A 10,000-nucleotide genomic window follows, 5' to 3' on the forward strand; every position below is an offset into this window, starting at 1 on the left:
CAGATTTAAATCGAAAGCTGCCATAGTGAAGAGCTCTGTTCCACAAGGCACAGTACTCGCCCACTATCCTGTTCCTCATCCTCATATCAGACATAGATGTAAACAATAGCACAGTCTCATCCTTTGCAGACGATTCTAAGATCTGCGTAAGAGTATCATCCATTGAGGACACGGAAAATCTCCAAGAAGATATAAACCAAGTTTTCGAATGGGCAACGGAGAACAGTATGATGTTCAATGAAGACAAATTCCAACTACTTCGTTATGGAAACTTGGAGGCAATAATAGCTAGAACTGAGTATACTACAAACTATAATCACACAATAGAGCGGAAAAGTAATGCAAAGAACCAGGGAGTGGTAATGTCTGAGGATCTCCCTTTCAAGGATCACAATAGTGCCACTATCACATTTGCGAAGAAACTGATAGGATGGGTAATGAGAACATTTAAGAAAAGAAATGCTAAGCCAATGATGATCCTTTTTAAATCACTTGTTCTCTCTAGGCTGGAATACTGCTTTACATTAATATCTCCATTCAAAGCAGGTGAAATTGCAGATCTGGAGAACCTTTACTGCGCATATAAGTTCCATTAAACACCTTAACAACTGGGAAGGTTTGGAAGCACTTGACTTGTACTCGCTGGAACGCAGGAGAGAGAGATACATCATAATCTACACCTGGTAAATCCTAGAGGGGCTGGTCCCTAATCTGCACACAGAAATCACTCCCTACGAAAGCAAATGACTTGGCAGGCGATGCAACAACACATTAAGTGTCCAGGGACCAAGACTGTTCAACAGCCTCCCGCCAGCCCTAAGGGGAATTACCAGTAAACCCCAGGTTGTCTTCAAGAGGGAGCTGTACAGATATCTAAAGTAAGTACCGGTTCAGCCGGGCTGTGGTTCGTAAGTTGGACTACGTGCGGCCAGCAGTAACAGCCTCGTTGATCAGGCCCTAATCCACCGGGAGGCCTGGTCATGAACAGGGCCAGGGAGACGTTAATCCCCGGAATACCCTCCAGGTAGACTCCAAGTGGGTTTGTGGCACAGGATTTCCCGTCCCTGAAACCGTGCTGGTTGTCGTTGTGTGTGTGTGTGTGTGTGTGTGTGATGTTTACAAACCCACTGAAGGAATATTGTTAGCCAGATTTTTCATATACTTCGAGAAAAAAAGATATCAAAGACATATTCATCAAAAAAATCTTTCTATATGAAAGTTAATATTATCATATTTAAAATGCAGTGCGGATACACATCTTGGCTGGCAAGCGCCCTGGATTAGTTCGCCGAGGCGGTATGATATCATCAGTTAGAATTATTATTATTATAATAAGGGGGAAGCGCTAAACCCGGAGGATTATACAGCGCCTGGGGGGGGGGGAGATGTGGAAGGCATTCAGGCTTAATTCGGGGAACTGGAGCACAGATCCAATTCCCTAAATCAAGAGCCCCTCACCAACATTAAGGAACCTTCGTTGAGGGGTCATCAGTTAGAAATTTGCAGAGAGCATGAAGTAGATGCCATAAGTAACATATATTAGTTTTAACTCCGTAGTAATTTGGCTCGAACTTTGAAGCGGCTACGTTTCGTTAGTGTGCGCAATATTCACCTTTTCACACCCATTTTTGTTGCAAATTGTTCGATTGTTTCATGAAAGAACTGAAGTCATGCACCAAAAACAATCAGAGAGCTTTAATTGCACGTTATAAGCCTGAGGTAATGAGAGTTTTACCAAGCTCGTCATACACACATCATATGCTTCCCCCCGGCAAGCTGTTTTATTAAAGAGGCTTTGTAAAACAGCGTGTTGCTATAACATTTACCAACCTCTGTGATAAATTGCTTCATCATTTCATTGTTTCACTGTTCGGAGCAGAATCAAAGCACTGACGTCACACGTCTCTAGCCAACCAGAGAGCTTGCCATCCCAATAACGTTTTATTATTGTGTGTCAAGCGCGGAATAGCATCCTCTGTATTCCTTTACTGCTACTACACATTTAGCAGCCCTTGTTTATTAAGTGCACTGTGTCGTAATATATTTTTCTTATTCTCTGCGTATTTTAATTATTGTTATTATTATTATAAAGATGGGATAACTAGAGTGGGTTATTTAGGAAACAGTTTCGTTCAGGTTTATATTTTGTGATGTTTGAGTATCCTGTTTACAGTGTCCTCTTGGTAAGATAAGATAAGATTTCGTTCGGATTTTTAACCCCGGAGGGTTAGCCACCCAGGATAACCCAAGAAAGTCAGTGCGTCATCAAGGATTGTCTAACTTATTTCCATTGGGGTCTTTAATCTTGTCCCCCAAGATGCGACCCACACCAGTCGACTAACACCCAGGTACCTATTTGCTGCTAGGTGAACAGGACAACAGGTATAAGGAAACGTGTCGAAATGATTCCACCCGCCGGGAATCGAACCCGGGCCCTCCGTGTGTGACGCGGGAGCTTTAGCCACCAGGCCACCAGCTATAATAGTATTAACATAGTATGTTAAGTAATCTCAGCATCTGGCGAAAACCGCAGCATCATTATCTGAGTAAAAATAAAAAATTAGTCAGTAGTTTCACTGTAAAAATTTGCAACACCAGAAGATAACCTTAGGGAAATGTTTAGGAATTAACTAATATTGTCACCTGTTACGATCAATGGTTGAGAAGAAAATATAAAAAAGCTAGAGTAAAGTTCCTTCATTGGTAAGACAAGATTATGAGTATTAATTCACACAAGAACCAATATCCCACTCCGGGCCTGGTGGCCTGGTGGTTAACGCTCTCGCTTCACACGGTGAGGGCCTGGGTTCGATTCCCAGCCGGAGTAGAAACATTGGACGTGTTTCTTTCCACCTGTTGTCTATGTTCCCCATCAGTAAAATGGGTACCTGGGTGTTAGTCGACTGGTGTGGGTCGCATCCTGGGACACTGACCTAAGGAGGCCTGGTCACAGACCGGGCCGCGGGGGCGTTGACCCCCGGAACTCTCTCCAGATAAACTCCAGATAAACTCTGCTCCAACCAAGGATCTGTGAGACAAACTGCAAGCTTTCCAAAACACAAGATTTGTTACGGAACCGGTCATGGGGAAACACGTAGGCCAGAATGAATAATACGAGATTAGAATATAAAAGCGGCAGATAAGGTTTATATTATTCTCTCTCTGTCTCTAAAATGTTTACATTTTGTGTCTTCACACCTAAGAAAAGATCCTGATACAAAGAGGAGGAAATATTCTCTCCGTCTCTGGATCAAAAGTCATTATTTGTTAACCCTTAAGTACTATACTGTATGTAAGACCCTTTATGGTCGCTGACAAATCGTGTCTAGACTGTCATCCCTCAAATTTTGAAAGAAAGAGTTATGGAAAAAAATAACAGCCCCAAAGAAGGTAAAGTGAATTTTTCAGCACACAGTTTAAGTTTTCACGAATTAAATATTTTCTCTACAGCTGTAAGAGTTTGCAATTTATTGCCTTGTCAAGTAAAGTCCAATAATAGCAATAAACAGTTCAGAGCTAGATTTATATAGTATATAAGAAGGTACCTTATAGTGGTTACCGGAAATTTTCATATATTTTCATCCTCCAAGATTTTGCCTTATAACTTGACCGCCTTATCTGACATGCTTGAAGGTTCCCTCTGGTCGACGCTATCAAGACAATTACCTTTGTTTTTAAACTTTCAAACCCGATGTGTTCTATTTAGAAGAAGTTTGGGATTGTTTTAAAGAGAGACTTTCTCGTGAAATATCCTGATTAAATCTCATTAAGCAGCTTCAGTCATTAATGGCTAATGTAACTTATGGGAAGGATGGCACCCTATTAGTATTAATTTAGTTTAAAAACTTGGAATGGTTGGATTCCTTGCGATAACTGGGGAATGCTTCTTCTGATGGGCTTTAAACTTTGAATGTTAGTATGCATTACTTAATGGAAGTTTCAAGTTTTTAATGTTTTTTTCTACCTATGTTTTGTTAATTATACTTTTTTTTGGGAATCATACTCTACCGGACGACTAATTGAATTATCAAATTGAAATTTAACACGCCTTGAAATCATTTCAGGCCTATACAAGGTAAATTTTTGTGTTATACCCCTAAAGATTTTTTTTTTATCTGAAGCCTCTAACAAATATTTAATATTAATATGAATTCATAAAAATTTTTGCGATAGGAGAATAGCTTGTTGTGTGATTGTTATCAAGATCATTCTATTGTTTTCCAAGACCTAAACAGAGCTACCCTCTCGAAAGCCAGTAAACATATGCATACGAATACATTTACACATATACATATGCATGCTTATACATGTATACATACGCACACGCATACTTACACATGCATTCTACATAAGCACACACATACAAGCATACATGCTGTCATGCATACATACACACGTAGAGACAGGCATATGTACAAATATACAACCACACACATGTACATGCAACCGCAAGCATAAATACCCACACGCACAAGAACACTGAAATTTTATAAGAGCTTAACTTACGATACATAGCGATAACTTTCTCGGAACGAGCGGTGACAGAAACAAATTAATTAGGCTTCGGTAAGAGAGAAAACTTACTTTTTTTTTATTTTCAACATAATTTTTCATTAGCATTTAAACCCTTTTTTTGTAGTAGATATGATTTATACTAATAGTTGCTATGTCTTATAAATTTAGTTTACCTGTAGGTAACCTGTAGGCGCTTCTGGAGATTATAGTCCCCGCGGCCTGGTCCCATAACAGGCCATATGGTTGCTGACCTGGTCAGTCAGGCTGCTGCTACATGCCGCTTGCAGTCCGACATATGTACCATAGCCCGTCTGATCAGGAACTTATTTTTGGAATTTGTGGAATTCACTCATGCATGAAGGAAACATGAAGGGAGCGCGTTAAATAGTTGTAGTTCCTTTACATTAACTGAGTTCTCTCTGTGTCATCGCTGCTCTGCTTTTCATCGGAGATATCTTGCACAGTCTGCCTAGCCGCCCTCCAGAATCTTCCAGGTGTAGATTATCACGTATATTTCTCACAACCTTTCTAAAAAGTACAATTCGACTTCAGGTGCTCTCAGTAATTTAAGTGATTGGCTGAGTTTATAAGAGCCGTTAAGGTTCTGTGTACATTTTCCAGTTCTGTAATTTAGCTTGCCTTGAAAGGGGCCGCTAGTACACAGCAGTATTCCAACCTAGAGAGACTGAGTCATTACTGGCCAGGTATCTGCTGTGTTAAAAGTTCTAGTTGTCCAGCTTATTATTTTCCTTGTTACGACAATGACATTGTTGTGCTCCGTGAACGTGAGATCTTCTGACATCAATTCTAGGCGAGCTGTGTGATTTCATGTGATTGGCAATCTTGGTTCTTAAAATAATAAAGCATCCTACATATGTGACTAAATTGAATACAAACCATATGGACTGCAGTGAAAACTAAATCGTACCCTCTGACTTTATTGGCTCATCTTACGCTACGACACTTAACGTAAAAGTATGAAAATGTTTGAAACACAAGCAGTATAAAGATCTTTCAATAGTTATTAATGCATGACCCGAATAAACCACGTATCCATATGTATCAATGTTCCCTTACCGGCGTCTCGCAGGTGGCAATCGTGGAAGAGACTGTCAGCTGCGACAAAGAAAGATGAGAGTACTGGAGCCGGAGGAAGACGGTGGGAGGGGAAGAAACACCTGACCCAACCACAGGACTCCAGCTCAGGTTACTACCAACTGCCTCTTGCCCAGTAAAGGTTGAGGGAGAAGATGCGAAAGTAGTGGACAATACATTGATTTTGAAGAAGATGACAAAATATAGAACATAAGAGTTAAAGAACATGATGGTGAAAATTTGAAACCGATCAGATAAGTCATTCTCCGGTTTCGACAAGGATTCCAACTACATCATTGTACACAAATAACCCACACATAAAAGAGAGAAGCTTACGACGACGTTTCGGTCCGACTTGGACCATTGAAAAAGTCACACTCAGTGTGACTTTGTCAATGGTCCAAGTCGGACCGAAACGTCGTCGTAAGCTTCTCTCTTTTATGTGCGGGTTATTTGTGTATCGTTCCAGTCACGGTATTGTGCCTTTTTTGTTATTTATATCATTGTACGTACTGACGTATATGAGGTGGGTTCCACTGGCACCCGTCCTCCTATCTCCCTCCCTTCATGTGGTTAACTTTAGTTCCCTTTATGTAACTATTACATAGAGAAGGGAAGCAGCACACTCCTGATTACCTGGAGGTTACCTGGAGGTTATTCCGGGGATCAACGCCCCAGCGGCCCGGTCCATGACCAGGCCTCCCGATGGATCAGGGCCTGATCAACTCGGCTGTTACTGCTGGCCGCACGCAGTCCAACGTACGAGCCACAGCCCGGCTGATCCGGCACTGTCTTTAGGTATCTGTCCAGCTCTCTCTTGAAGGCAGCCAGCGGTTTATTGGCAATTCCCCTAATGCTTGATGGGAGGCTGTTGAACAGTCTTGGGCCCCGGACACTTATGATGTGTTCCCTTAGTGTACCAATGGCGCCCCTACTTTTAGTTGGGGGCATTTTGCATCGCCTGCCCAGTCTTTTGCTTTCATAGGGAGTGATTTGTGTGTGCAGATTTGGGACTATTCCTTCCAGGATTTTCCAAGTGTAGATTATGATATATCTCTCCCTCCTGCGTTCCAACGAGTACAAGTCAAGTGCTTCCAAGCGTTCCCAGTAGTTAAGGTGCTTGACAGAACTTATACGTGCAGTAAAGGATCTCTGTACACTCTCTAGATCTGTGATTTCACCTGCTTTGAATGGAGATGTTAATGTACAGCAGTATTCCAGCCTAGAGAGAACAAGTGATTTGAAAAGGATCATCATTGGCTTGGCATCTCCTATCATTTTCTTTGCACGTGCGATCGTGGCACTGTTGTGATCCTTGAAAGTGAGATCCTCAGACATTACTACTCCCAGGTCCCTTACGTTATTTTTCCGCTCTATTGTATGGCCAACGTTATTTTTCCGCTCTATTGTATGGCCAGAGTCTGTAGTATACTCTGTTCTAGTTAGCTCCTCCAGTTTTCCATAACGGAGTAGTTGGAATTTGTCCTCATTGAACATCATATTGTTTACCGTTGCCCACTGGAAAACTTTGTTTATATCTTCTTGGAGGTTAACCGCGTCCTCAGCAGATGACAGCCTCATGCAGATCCTAGTATCATCCGCAAAGGATGATACGGTGCTGTGATGTATATCTCTGTCTATATCTGATATGAGGATAAGAAACAAAATGGGGGCGAGTACTGTGCCTTGTGGAACAGCTCTTCACTATTCCTGGTGAATCCTAACCCAAGTAATCAGGTAACCCAAAAAGAAAATACGTATTTATAGTTGTCTGTATTCTTTTTTACATTCTTTCACGTCTTTCTCCAAGGTTTCCTGCGGTTACCTGAGAATGCCGCTTCTGAATGGCTTCAAACTTCCATTGCTGGTGTACTTTACAAAGAGGCTGGTTCGGACTGTCATTTAGCTGTGTAGGAGAAATTCTGCCAGTTTTATAAATTATACCTCTTCTGATGAGCTTCAAACTTTTAACAAGAGCTTCTTACTCCCAGGAAGAGTCTGACTGTTATTGGGCTGCATGTGTACCAATTAGCCACTTATATTTTAAAATTTGTTTTCGTTATTTCAGTGGAATGTGTTTAGAATGCCTCTTCTAAATACTTTAAAACTTAAAACGACGACAGGTCTTAAAATCGAATAAAGAAGAAAGAGAAAGGGAAACAAAGGGAAACACACACACACACACACACACACACACACACACATATACACACACACACACACACACACACACACACACACACACACACACACACACACACACATACACACACACACACACACACACACACGCACGCACACACACACACACACACACACACACACACACACACACACACACACACACACACACACACACACTGGGAACATCTGAGGCACACATCAACCAAATAACTGCTGCAGCATACGGGCGCCTGGCGAACCTGAGACAGCATTCCGACATCTAAATAAGGAGTCATTCAGGACCCTGTACACACTGTACGTTAGGCCCATATTGGAATATGCAGCGCCAGTTTGGAACCCTCACTTAGCCAAGCATGTAAGGAAGCTAGGGAAAGTGCAGAGGTTTGCAACAATAGTCCCGGAGCTAAGGTGTATGTCCTACGGAGAGGTTAAGGGAAATCGACCTGACGACACTGGATGACAGGAGAGTTATGGGGGATATGATAACGACTTATTAAATACTGAGAGGCATAGACAAGGTGGACAGACAGGATGTTCCAGTGATTGGACACAGCAACAAGGGGTCACAGTTGGAAGCTGAAGACTCAGATAAACCACAGGTATGTTAGGAAGTATTTCTTCAGTCACAGAGTTGTCAGGAAGTGGAATAGCCTGGGTAGTGATGGAGTGGAGGTAGGTTCCATACATAGCTTGAAGAAGAGGTATGATAAAGCTCACGGAGCGGGAAGAATGACCGGGTAGCGGCCAGTTGAAGAGGCGGGGCCAGGAACTGTGACTCTACCCCTGCAACCGCAACTAGGTGAGTACACACACACACAGACGCACACACACGAAGAGATGAGGACAGGAGCTATGTCTCCACCCCTGCAACCACAAATAGGTGAGCAGGTGAGTACACACACACATACACACACGCAATCACCACCTATTGACAAGTGTCTTTGTCAAATTGAAACTAAAACACACACACACACACACACACATACTGAATAAATGTTTTAAATAGGTATTCTCTGAGGAAATCGTGGCAATACCAGAATACTGACAGCTTATACAGGCAGCGACTGAACACAGTTCACACAATAAGGAAAGAGGTACCAAAAAAAAAAAAAAAAAAAAAAAACTTTTGTTGGGGCTGGATACTTCAAAGGCAATGGGACCTGGCATTGTGTCACCATGGATTTTGTAAGAGGGAGCAGCTTTCCTGTCCGAACCATTAGCTAAGATCACCACAGCTATAGACACGGCACAGCTGCTGATTATCTGGAAGATAATCAGCAGTAGATAGGCAAGAAGTGTTAAACTACAGATAAGATAATGAGAAAGAGAGTGGTGAGCACTTGGAGAGTTGTGGTCCACAAACAATAATCAGAACGGGTTCAGAGATGATAAATCTTGCATTATCAGCTTGTTGGTGTTTTGAGAAAATGTAACGAAAGCATGACAGGAGAGAGAGGTATGAATGGCTTGCGTTTTCTTCAGCTGCATGAAGGCTTTTGATACTGTTTCCCACAAGAAACTGGAATAAAAACTTGAGGTCCAGGCATGAACAACAGGGAACATACTCCGGTTGATCAGAGAATGCCTCAGGAGAAGGAAGCAAAGAGTGATTGTCCTGGAAGAGTTGTCAGAATGGTAAAGAGTACCCAGGGGTGTTCTGCTTCTGGTTTATGTGAATGACAAACCAGATGAGATAGACTTAGATGTATCCCTTTTTGCCAATGATGTAAAATTAATAAGAATAGAAACGAATGAAGGTAAGCAGAGGCTGCAAAGTGATCAGGACAAACTTCGAGATTAGTCAGATAAGCGGTTGCTAGAATTTAACCACAGTATTTGCAAGGCTATGAAGATTGTGGAGTAAAGAATCAACTAGGGGAACAGAAACGACAGACGTCACTCAAAGAGGAACACCCAGGAATGAGCATAGTGCTTAGTATTACTCCAGAGACACACCAACAGGAAAATCTCTGCAGCCAATGCTTGTCTGACAAATCTAAGAGTAGCCTTTAGGATTGCTACCAAAGCCCTTTAAAAAAAAGTATGTTACGGAACTGGAGAAGCATGAAGCATGAATCTGACTAGTTTCCGAGCTAATGAGTAAGCTACGTGGAGAGGCAAACATAATTGAATCTAACAGCATTGGTGGACGGAAGAACGAGGGAAGCATATTACACAAAATGATCAGAGGAGTTAATGGGGTAGG

The sequence above is a fragment of the Cherax quadricarinatus genome, chromosome 16 (assembly GCF_038502225.1).
Source record: "Cherax quadricarinatus isolate ZL_2023a chromosome 16, ASM3850222v1, whole genome shotgun sequence".
NCBI lineage: Eukaryota > Metazoa > Arthropoda > Malacostraca > Decapoda > Parastacidae > Cherax > Cherax quadricarinatus.